The following is a 12,610-nucleotide window of genomic DNA, read 5'->3' as shown; positions in this document are numbered from 1 at the left end:
AATTTATTTTTATTTTGTTGTCCATTTGCCCTAAAGCGTGATCTCATTCTGGGTGTACAGAGCTTGCTGTAGCTGCCTCTGAATCATAGAATCAACTGGGTTGGAAAAGACCTTTAAGATCATCAAGTTCAACCATTACCCCAGGGCTGCCAAGACCACCACTAACCCATGTCACTGAGGGCCTCATCTACACGGTGTTTGAACACTTCCAGGGACGGTGATTCCACTGCTGCCCTGGGCAACCTGTTCCAATGCCTGAGCACCCTCTCTGTGAAGAAATTTTTCCTAATAGCCAACGTAAACCTCCCCTGGTGCAACTTGAGGCCATTCCCTCTTGTCCTAGTGCTTGTTACCTGGGAGAAGAGATGGACCCCACCTCACTGCAACCTCCTGTCAGTTAGTTGTAGGGAGCAGTAAGGTTCCCCTGAGCCTTCTCTTCTCCAGACTAAACCCTGCAGTTCCCTCAGCCATTCCTCATCACACTTGTGCTCCAGGCCCTTCACCAGCTCCATTGCCCTTCTCTGGCTCCACTTCAGCACCTCAGTGTCTCTCTTGTAGTGAGGGGCCCAGAACTGAACACAGGATTTGAGGCGCAGCCTCACCTGAGTAAACTGGGTAGATTAGAGACTTTTGCAAGCAGTGTTACTGGTGATACGAAACTTGCCATGATGTCTGTGCTGTGATTTGCAGTGTCTTACTCTGTGGACTGTGTCCATATCTACAATTAACATTCTAAGATGGTGGTGTTTTTCCTTTTTTTTTTTGTTACTGACCAGGTTTCTACTGAATTTGTTTCCACATCAAAATGTCTGGAGTCTCTAAATCTTGATCTGTAATTAAAAGCTGTAAATACAGTATTAATAATACTGTGCTGCTGACGTTTATTAAGCAGTACAGCACAATGACAGGACTTTTGAGATAATTTTTCCCATGTTTTTTCTCAGTTTGAAAGGCTGTGAATAGAGCTCTGGGTTGTGGTTGCCTTTCTGTGGACTCTTCCCCTCCTGAGTGCTTTGTTACCTCAGGTCACCTTTGTTACCTGTATCTGTTCCTGAATTGGAGATACTGGTACCGTAAGGGATCTGTAGAGTCACCTTTCTGCCTTGGCCTCCCTGTCTATGATATCTCTGCTGATACTTCAAGGAGAAACTGAAATACAAAGCAAGTTATTTTTATTAAAAGGTGCCACAAGGAGCTGGTGTCAGAAGTGACTCTCAGATCTCCTGACCCCTGTAATCTGACTATTAGGCCTTTTGAAACAAATACTGCCAACCTTTGCAGAATGGTTTGATGGATTCTTCTGCTACATGTATGCTGGCATCCATGGCATGTTTTTAGAATGAGGGGAGTTTGGCATGTGTTTTGTTTTCATTTTCAGCTGTTCAAGCAGGTAGTCTATACACATTCTCTCACCAACTGGCTGATCCATGAGATTTGAGGATTAGAGTCCTTCTCTGACTGAAAGGATGTAAGTGTTGCTATTGTCTAATGAAAACAACAAACAGCAGTCTTTGAGAAACTGATTAGTTGTTTTTCCTTATGGCACAGGAGCTTACAGACAGGAAGAGCCCTGCTGTTCTTTACACCAATACATATTGCTCCACTCCAGATACAGCCTGTCACATAGTAGTTAAATACTACAAGGAAGTCATATATTGGTTACAGGTTTTAAGGAAATTGCAATATTGTGGTTTACAAACTAGTTGGTTAACTAGTTTCTGCACAGTGGTACTATTAATTTTAGGCTTTTAAGTACAAAGTGATTCTTAAATTCTTCATGATCTGTTTCAAAATAGTTGTGAGGCAGATTTGCCAATGTGTATGCTGCTCTCTGCTTCATGTGAGGTCATTTTTTTAACTGCATTATCAGCTTCCTAAGATAAAGCGGCAAGTGTGTGTCTTTCCTGGCTTCTCTGCCCTCCCAGCTAGGTGGGGGAGAGACTTCCTTGCTGTAGTGGCTGAGCAGATGGGTCTCCTGCAGTATTGCCATGTCCCCTTTGATGCATCTGGCGTCAGATCCAGGCTTTGAGCATATCTTGTAATTGGCCTGATACCAGAGAATGGTGTTGGAGCTGGATTAAACATCAGGAGCTCTATGCATGTTGCACTGTGGATGGCTCTTACCTCTCCTGTGCTCTGTCAGCGAAGTGGTCAGTTGGTTTCCAAGCCTGCTTCTGATGAAATCAGCCTGTTTTATTTTAATTGCTTATGGTAAGGTAGCTGGTTTTGGCCAAAGTGGATTAGGGGTTGCTCAGTAGAGTGGTGGGAGCTCTGGCAGAAGTGCTATTACAAGCAGCTGTCCAATTTTTTTCTTCTATTTGCAAAGTAAACATCTCTGCACAATCTTAACTGGTAGTAAAACCTGTGGGAAGAAGCAACTGGGCCAGTACATCTGTGTGGTGATTGTCTTCTACAACACTGTGCCTGGCACTGGTGTTGTGAGCTTGCTCAGTCGCATTAAGAGCTTTCTTCTTTTCCAGCTGAGCCCATACAAAAGTATTCAAAGGCTCTGTAGCCACTTTCAGGCTTTGTTTTCAGTGCCTTGAAAATCGGTGAAGAAGTTTCTCCAGGACACGTGAGGACTTGTTAAGTGGCTGGACTGTGAGTTTCTGCTCTGAAAATCTGTACAGGTATTGTACAGATTGTGAATGTTAAATTTTGTGCGTGGCATTTAGCCCACATGAAAATCACAATTCTACCAGTGTCCTTTGAGTTCTGAACATGTGAAGGAATTGTGCCTTAGTGCTTGCACTCCATGCCTAAAAATAGCAGGGAAGGGCTGTGGTCTGTTACAATTGAGTTTTACCTTTGTACCCGCTAACTTGAAAAAGCCATGAGTTCTCTCAAACATTTCTCAGAGCTGTGCACAAGATGTTTTTGCATAATGGCCACCATGGTGATCCTTGTTCACATTTGTGCAATAAAAATACCAAGCTTTCTAAGCTGAAGGGAAAAAAGTATTATTTTTTGAGAGGTTATATCAAATTGTAATGAATCAAGGTATTGGAAGTGCCTTTAAGATAGAAATTCATCTTTGTTTTAGTTTATTGCTGTAAACGTAAGCAGTTCTCTAGATATTAAATTTTATGCTGTTCAGAACTATCACTTTTATTACCTTAGCGAATTTAAGTGACTTTTTAATGATGATGAAATCAGGATGATAATATAGTGGGTTTATATATATAAAATAAAAATTTTATACAGTCTTGTTGTCTTGAATTTCCATAAAAAAATAACTTCAAAATGTGTATTTTTCCATTCTAAACCTTTTTAAATGTGTTGCACTTTTTGTGATCTTCAGAACTTTCTAAAATATTTTAGTATTTTTTTTTTAATAAAATATTAGTAAATAACTTCTGTTCCTCATTTCTGCTGCTGTGATTTGGTGTTACTTTGTAGTTCTCCCAGAGCCATAGGAAATAACATCATTCTTTGTTCCTGGTTTGGAGGAAGGAGCTTGCATTGTGTTTGCCTGTTACTGGGGAAGAGGGTCGGACTTGCAAAGGTGGATATTCTCACTGGAAATTTCCAGGAGGAAAGATCTGATAAGGTCAGTATTCCCTTTTACCACAGGGTCCAACCAAACTAGTTTGCAATAGCCTTTACACCTGTCATGGTCTGTAGGTGACTCTGGAAGCATTATTTGAGTGCTGCTATCCTATTGTCTTGGTTACATGGAACTGAAAAAAAAATAAAGTGGCAGACTTGTTAAAGGAAGGAGCACAAACTAGGAAAAGATGTGAAAGGCAAACCATTTCTGCTGGTGTAGAAAAATTCAGGTGACCAGGTTACTTGGTTGAGGGGGAGCTGCTGATACTTCATAAAGTGTTTGTGTGTCAGTGGTAGGGGGAGAGGAAAAGAAAAACCTGCTTGCTTTCTGGTAGGGTAGCTTTTTTGTTTCGTAGTCCTACACATTGCTTATTACCTGGTGCTCATCTTGTAAACAGGAGGAGAAGCAGCACTTCCTTCATTATTGGCACTGAAATTGGAGTGCCACTGTATGTTTTTCTTTATTGCAAAATTGTCTCTTTGAAGTTGCCAGAGATGAGTATAACCATAAGGATTCCTAAGGGAAAAAGGGGATGCTCACAGCATGAGAAATAAACTCAGAAGTCCTAAGAAAGATTAGTAACAATTTACTAATTCAGAGTATGACCACACAGTTCAAGGTGTGTTACTGCTCAGGTTGTGACAACTTCTTCCTCAGGAGCATAACCTAAGTTAGCATACTGTAACTGATCAGAACAGTGCAGCAGGGCAGAAGGTAGGCTGGTGGACTGCAGCTTTCCTTTGTGAATGCACAGGCACCACGTGGTTGCTGCTGTCTGTGCATCTGTTGTTCACCACACGTCTGTGTTTCCTTGTTTTCAGGGGGGTTTTCTCCTTACCAGCCACCGTGCTGTCCCGTAGGAACCGAGCAATGTTGACTACTTGGCGGGGTTTGGTGCTTGACCTCTCTTTGGATTCAGAATAGCTATTCTTTGTGTGCTAAGGGAAGCACAGGAAAGGCCAACGATGGCTTTTCGTTCTTTTCCCACCCTTCACACAGTGCGCTCTGAACAGAAATATGCTGAGAAGCTGCAGGAGAGAAGTTTGCCCACAAGAGGGCAAAGATGGTCCTGTGATTGAAATTACTCGGCCTAGGGGACTTCACACTCTTCCTCCCTGCATTTTCAGCGGAGCTGAAGCCCCCTTGCCCTTTTTTGTCAATGTGTCTATAAATTAAACTGTGCATTTTAGTGATACTGTTTCCAGTCTTAGATTATTTCTGAAAATGTAATCTGAGAGGTTTTGGTAATACAGTTAGATGAATATTGTCTCAAGGAGATACTTTGGTCAATTTGAAAGGGGTTTATTCCTTTTGTTCTGTAACCTGTCAAGGGATGTTTTTAAGAATTCACGTCAAGCTTCAGCTGCATGACTGCACCTCCACCTATAACATTGCACTGCAGCTTTGGAGGTGTCTGTGGTCTGCTGTGCTGTGGTTTTCAGTGAAAGGTCTATGGATCATGTGTGGGAGAACAGAGGAATAGGGAGTGCCTCAGCATTTCCTGGACTCTCAGGAACATAACTGAGAGAAGTTTATTATTCAAAAATGCAGATTATGCATGCTGGAAAAAAAATTAGGGTCCACAAGCAGCACTGCTGGCAGGGATAGCTGTAAAGCATGCCCCACAGGGCTTCTTGCCATTCCCGTCCTTTGCAGGCACCCCAGTGAAACGTGCTTTGACCAGACTGTGTGTCCTGATCACTCACACAGTTTGTTTCTCACAATCCATTATGTCTGAATATTAGAACAGCACTGGGAAAATAAACCAGACTTGGCTGTTTTGAAGTTGGCAACTCCTGAGGTGAGAGTCAGGGCTATGCAAGGAGGTGACAGCGTAAGCACATTCTTCTGACTCCTGGGCTGCCTGGTGAAAACAACTGTCCTGTCGGATGTCTGTTCCTAGATGTGTGGCATGACAGCATGTCATTTTCTGCAGTTCCAAGTCTGGGGTGTACATCAGAACTCTCTCTTTAGTCTGTATTTGTACATACTGAAAGCATAATATTGGAAAGACAAAAACCATGGCAACTTTTTGACTGCCATATGCCCTACCCTTGCATAGATAGTGGTAGAATGTTGCTGAAAATAATGCTGTCTGCACTACGGCCTCCTTTTAATAGCTTCCTTTGCACCAGCTGTCACCCTACCAAAAATACCAGTGCAGACACAATTTCAAAATCCCTGTACATGTTGAGCTGTGGGTAAAGAAGGAACAGTCACTTAATTGTTCCATGGTCTCTGCACGCCACTAACTAAAGAGGTGGAGCTGCTACCCTGGTGTGAGCAAGAAGGCACCCTGACAGGCCCTCATCGCTTGTGTTCTATTGTTAACACCATTTTCGTTCTCCTGTGCCTGTCTGCTCTGTTTCAAAGGGTGCAGAGCAGTGGTTATTGTTACATTGTTAAAGCTCCGCTTCCCATTCCTGTCCTTCAAATCTAAACTGAACCTCCCTATCAGTGCAATCCATAGACAGAGCTTTAGCCGAAGCTCTTGCTGCTAGTTTCTTCAACATCTGGGATAAAGTGTCTATGAAGGTCTATATTAGGGGGTACAATACAGCTCTAGAAACAACTGTCTCGTTCACATAAGCCTGTTTTCTGCCTCAAAGTCCTCTTGCTCAGAATGGCTTGTTTTATGAATGAACATTTGTTGTCCTTTACTTGATGCAGGTACTTTTTTTTTTTTTAATTGTAAATGCTTGTTTCTAGCAATTGTGCCTCTTACTTGAGGGTAACAAGGACATAATTATTCATCTGTCATGCATCACAAACTGCTGAGCATGAGGTATTAATGGAGTGCTTTGCTGCCACCATAGCTTAATAGCTACAGCTGCAGCATTGCGTTCTTGTTTGGCTCAGGTTCATGAAAAAGGGGGATGCAGATCATTAAGTTTTATGTTAAGAGTGATTTACAGATGTAGAAATAACAGCAACCTGTGCTAGATGGACAAACCACTTTGATTTAAAAGGAATTATACCAGCAGAGCTGTGATTCATACTTGGGGTGGTACAAAGCCACCAGCACTGGTATATCTCATATAATCCCCAGTAATCTCAAGAAAAGCAAGTTCTCTTACTGTAATTGTGTGTGTTGGCAGGGCTGTACTGAGGGAAGGGGAGAAAATCATCCCTGCCCTCACAACTAGCTAATAGATGTAATAAAAGGAAGTTCCAAAGGGATGATTTTGGCTAGCTACAGGCTCTGTAGTTATATATAACGCCTAGGCTGGTCTCCTCCCAGCCACCCACCTATCCCATTAGTTCTGTTAAATGCTGAGAGACAAGTGTTGAAATTAAGAGGTGGGTTGTTGTCCCAGCTCCACGTGGGAGAGGAAAAGGGGCATCTCCTCAGCCTTATCCTGAGATATTCTAGCTGGGAGGCCAACACAGACTGGCTGATGGAGGAAGAGGCACATCTAGAGGGTGAATCAGAGGTGAAGGGTAACTCCTGCACTCTTGAGTCACTGCTGCTGTGATTCACTCTTGCTCTCCTCTTTCTCTGAACACACAAGGGAGAAGGGCTGGATATTAAGGTTAGTCCCATGTAAATAATCTCCAAGACACACTGTGCTTTTCCCAGGGAGAATGGTTTGGGCTGTAAAAATAGGTGCAGGATGAGTGCTGTCTCCAATCTCCTCATCTGTCCCTGTCTGCCTAAGGGTTAGGTGCCTCTCAGTCTACACTTGTGTTGGGTTTCTTTCCCAAGGTTTCTAGTATTGCTACAATTCCTCCTATGGCAAAAGGGCTGCTTGCACAAGTGCAAACATGTAAGTAAAAGTGGTTCAGACATACTTAATTTAGCAATAACTCTACATTAGTAGTAGTCGTTAGGCTTGGGGATATTCACCCTTATGGGGAGTAATGCCCCACCACTCTGCTTGGCTTACCATGTCATCCACACACACCAGCTCTACCTCAAAAGTTGGCGTAACCTTCCTGTCTTTCTGGTAGCCACAGAAAAATGCAGGTGTTTCCTTCACCACCACACATTACTTTTTTTCTACACATATGCAAAGCAGAAAGCACTTAGTCTATTCCTTGCTTCTGTGCTGTTCCCTCTTTTCCCCAGGGTTGCTGCACAGCTGCCTGTCCGCCCTTGCATGGTCCAGCCTGTGGACACGCCTCCCTGGTGTCATAGACAAGAGGGGCTCTGGAAGTGATGCACATGCCTCTGTACACCAGGCAGGGCTGAAATCATTTTAAGGCCAGAGTAACCTGGGGGCTTTGTGGCAGTGTGTTGGCACTGGGACCCCTGTGCCTTCCGGTGTAACTTCACCCTGCTGCCTGAATTTCCTGTCACAGTGAGGAGAGCAGGGCTGCTGCTCTTCTACTAATGATTTAGAGGTTGAAGTAATTTTCTCTATATACTAATCTTCTTCTTCAAGGGCTGAGGGAGCTGGCAGACATCATTGCTAGGCCGTGCTCAATCATCTTTGAAAGGTTATGGCAAGCAATCAGATGTGCCTCAGGACTGGAAGAAAGCAAATTGTCACTCCAGTCTTCAAAAAAAGAAGGAGGACCCTGCAAACACCAGGCTAGTCAGCCTCACCTCAGTCCCTGGAAAGGTGATGGAATGGCTCATCTTGGAGACCGTGTGGAAGCCAATAGGGCGATCAGGAGTAGTCAGCATGCATTCACCAAAGGGAAATCACGATTTATCAACTTGATTGCCTTTCAAGATAGGACAACTGGCTGGGGGAAGAGCAGCAGATGTTGTCTACCTAGACTTCAGTAAGGCTTTTGATACTGTCTCCCATGACATCCTCATAGGAAAGCATTAGAAGTGTGGGCTGGATGAATGGACAGTGAGGTAGATTGAGAGGTGGCTGAATTGCAAGTCTCAAAGAGTTGTGGTCAGTGGCACAGAGTTTTGTTGGAAGCCTGTAATTAGTGGTGTCCCCCAAGGGTTGATACTGGGTCCAGTATTGTTTATCCTATTCATCAATGACTTGGATGAAGGGACCGAATGGCTCCTCAGTAAATGTGCTGACGATACAAAACTGGGAGGAGTGGCTGATACCTCAGAGCTCTGTCCTGTCATTCAAAAGTGTCTGGACAGGCTGAAGAGATGGGCAAAGAACTGTCTGAAATTCAATGAAGGTAAGTGCAGGGTTCTGCACCTGTGGAGCAATAACCCCCTGCACCAGTACAGGCTGGGGGCTGACCTGCTGGAATGCAGCTCTGCAGAGAGAGACCTGGGAGCTCTGGTGAGCAGCAAGTTGTCCATGAGCTGGAAATGTGCCCCTGCAGCCAAGAAGGCCAATATTATACTGGGCTGCATCAGGAAAAGCAGGACAAGGGAGGTGATCCTCCCGCTCTACTCTGCCTTGATTAGGTCTTACATGGAGGACAATGTCCAGTTCTGGGATCTCCAGTGCAAGAGAGACATGGAGCTCCTGCTGCAAATCCAGCAAAGGGCTACTAAAATGATTAAGGGTCTGAAGCATCTCTCCTGTGAGAAAAGGCTGAGGGAGCTGGGCCAGTTCAGCCTGAGTAATGTGCTCTAGGTGATATTGCTTGAACAGGGAGGTTGGACTAGATGACCCCTGAATAATTCTGTCCAACCTCAAGCGTGCTGTGAAAAGCTCTGGCCTTCACAGCTGGCTCAAACATAAGACATACTCTGCTCAAACACAGAGAGCAAACCTGAGAGCCCATTACCACTTACCCAGTGACAAAACTGGTTTTGAAAATATTTTTCTTGTGCACCTTTTGGTAAAGCTGCAGTTCAGCAACGTGCAAAACCCAGGTGCTGGTGGAGGTCATGTCATGTTCAGGAGGCATTATGAGAACATCAACCTGGGGAACAGCACAGTTAGCTGCTTGCTCAGGAGATGTCAGGTAGTTCTGCTACTCTGCACTGGCCCCTTGATTTTAGCTTCTTCATCTGCACTTTATTTTTTAGCTCTACCCTCCTTATTGCCCAACATCATCACCCCAAAAGGCAAGGTCCCTCTCAGCCTCCTTGTTATGATCCTTCCCTCTCATACTACTAACTGCTCCAGCACACAACAAGCAGCCACAATTTCATGCCTTTGGCAATTCAACACTGGCTTCTCAAAGCCAAGCTTTCACAGTGCTAAGCCAGAACAACGTTGAAGATTTTGATACCTAAATTCTGTCTCCATGTAAAACTGGAAGCTTGTCTTGGCAGGAAACCCCTGTCGTGCTGCAACTCCTTTTTTTTCTTCTTCTTTTCTTTTTTCCTAGCTTCCAAGCTTCCAACCTGTGTGAAGTGCTGCTTCTGGGCATGGCCAGAAAGCTCCAATTTCACTGTCGGAGCAGCTCAGACAGAAGTTTGGTGGAGGGCAGAAAGAAGACTTTTTTTTTTGCCAAGTGCCCCAAGGCAGAGGGGCTAGTCCAGGCAGGAGATGAAAGCTTGTTTGATACTTAATAAACTGGCAAGTCATGAACTCAGTAAACCAGTGCAGATATGAGATAATAAGAGGATAAAGGTACTTCATCAGTTGTTTATATATATACATTTTATGTAAACTCCTGGCTGGTGGGAACCACTGTATGTGTGTTATCCCTAGTAATAATACTTATCATACTGCTCAGGAGAAACCAGAGTGCTGGCCCAGAGGGCCAGCCAAGGCTGATGAACTCTGGGCTCAGGGACAGGCAGAACAGAAACAAACTCTGGAGTAGCCAGCTGTGGGCAACCAGTGACCTCTAGAAGGGACAGGTGTAGGACAGGCCAACAGCATGTACTGCTTTTCCTGTTATTCAGCTCTCTATGTGCTGGAAAAAAGGAATCATCCTTCTCCAGGAGAGGAAGATTACAAGCACCAGTGTGACTTTCTGACCTGCTTCCATGTAGCAGGTTTAAACAAAAGCTGTCTGTTACCAGCAGGATGGCCTCGCAAGAGTGCAACCCTGTATATCTGAAAGGTAATCCAAAGGTGTGGTGCCTGCACCTGCACTCCAGTCTGAACACTGAAACAGTCTGAACAGGAGAGTGGCCTAAAAACACCCTACAGCTTTGTGGTGAGGACTCTCCTGCCACCTGGGTGTAAATCTTCACTGACAGAAAGAATAGGATGTGGGCCCACTCTGGTACCCACCTCTTCCCATCTTGTACGACCAGCAGCACCTCATGGTTGCCATCCCTATGCCAAGTTGATTAGTAGGGCCCAAAGATACCTAGCCCCAGCTTTCCTTGGCTTTCAGATGACAGTCTAAAAGCAGATCTGTACTTTTGCCCCAGCTGAAGGGATGGCCAGCGCACAGCCTCTCACCCTCCGCAGCAGTGTTTTGCCTCATGCTATCTCTAAGAACAGTGGAGCTCTGAGCAATTTTAAGTTAAACAGGGCAGAACATGTGGAAACTTGATGCTGTGTTCCACAGCATCTGGGTCAGGTTTAGTGCATCCACCTGCAGCTTTAGTAGCAGAAGAAAATCCCAGATAAAACCCCATGAAATGTGCACAGCAGGCAAGCAGAAGAGAGACTTTTCTATCACTACAGGCAGGTCTGCCCTTTAAGTATCAACACTGACAGAAACTGTTAATACCTGCTGTCATTTCTCATAAGCTTTCTACTAACTTTTGTACCTGCTTTCTTGTATTCTGCTCTTTTTTTTTCTAGTAAGTTCTTAGTCCTCTTCCTTGGAGCATCACCCAACAGCCAGCTCCTCCCAGTCTTTCATCAGAGCTTATCATTATCCAAGTGTCCTGCTATCCCCTCTATACCTGTAAAAGACTGATCTGAAATGAGACTCCACTGTTCATTGTCCCAAAGATCGGTATGAGAAGCTAAGATGGAATTTCACCAATCCATTGTCTCGAAGGATTGGTGTGAGGAATTGAAATGGGGCTTGTTTGTGTCTTTATTTCACACTGGGATCACGAATGAAATAGGGTCCAGCACTGGGGTTTTCTCCTGTCAGACTCTGACAATACCCACAGTTCCCAAAGTCTTTCAGGAGCAAAGAACCCATTCCTTCGTAGTTTACACAATGCAAAACACAACTATTTCAGAGCAACAAAGTGTGCAAGCTGTCACCTAGCCTGCAGTGCTTTCATCCAGGACTGTGGTTCTCAAGCTTTTCAAAACTACCCTTCCTCTTTTAAAAATGTTTAATATCCCCTTCTCGTCTTCCCAGTTTCTACCCAAGAAAAACACTATTCACTCTCTAACTTATCTCAGGCCCCCAGAGCAAAAACATAAGGATTTTGTTGCTGTCGCTGTTCAGTATGAAATATTTTGCACCACCTATTTTCTTTCTCCCAATATTTAGATTTTGATTTTCAGTAAAACTGAACCCAAAACTCTACCTGTGTTGGCTCGAAGTGTATGCTACACTCATCTTGGAGCTGAAGAGGATGGAAGACCTTTGGGTGGGATAGTCAGAGATAAGCACATCAAAACACAAAGGCAAGGCAACAGTTTTTCGGTGTCTTCTGCCTCTCATCCTGCAGTTACAGGACGTATTCTGACACTCCTTAGAAAGTCGCTGCTCTAGTAGAGGAAGGACAAAAATGAACAAGACAACAATGTGATTCTCAAAGCTGTCACACCATCCCAATTGCAAACATAGTTTATTTCTAAAACAGCTAGAATCCCATATTTGACAAAGCTGCAGACAGATGGAGCTTTCAGAGAAAGATTGACACTGAAGGAAAATTAAAACACTTTTGCTGGCAGAGCTACAGTAGTGAGGTGCCAAAGTCCATGCCAGACGGAGCTGCCATTCAAAGACCCCCTGCAGAGCTGGTGATACCAGCAAAACCTGTGCATTTCTTGGTAGGCTTGTTTCACAAGGAGGCTTTGCAAGGAAGCGAGGAAGTTTTGGCAGCAGAGATGTCAGTTTTCCAGCCCGAAAGCATTCCACATTAAGACCATCTGGTGCGTCTGTGGACCCAGCCTTGTCTGTTGTAACAGCTAAAGCTGCAGGCATACCTTAGGCCTATCCATAGGCACAAACCCTAAAAGGGAACTTATCTTGATTCAGTATAAACAAGTGCACTTGCAGCAAAACATATTCTTTGGACGACCACAGAGATCATAGTTCAAAGATTCTTTGGTTATCAGACAGCATGAAATTCCCCCTGATTTT

Source organism: Pezoporus flaviventris, unplaced genomic scaffold (genome assembly GCF_033815535.1).
Source record: "Pezoporus flaviventris isolate CSIRO_AGI_PZ_B2104156 unplaced genomic scaffold, CSIRO_AGI_Pfla_v1 ptg000037l, whole genome shotgun sequence".
In the NCBI taxonomy this organism is placed as follows: Eukaryota; Metazoa; Chordata; class Aves; order Psittaciformes; family Psittacidae; genus Pezoporus; species Pezoporus flaviventris.
The sequence above is the reverse complement of the archived record's forward strand: the minus strand, read 5'-3'. Positions refer to the sequence as shown.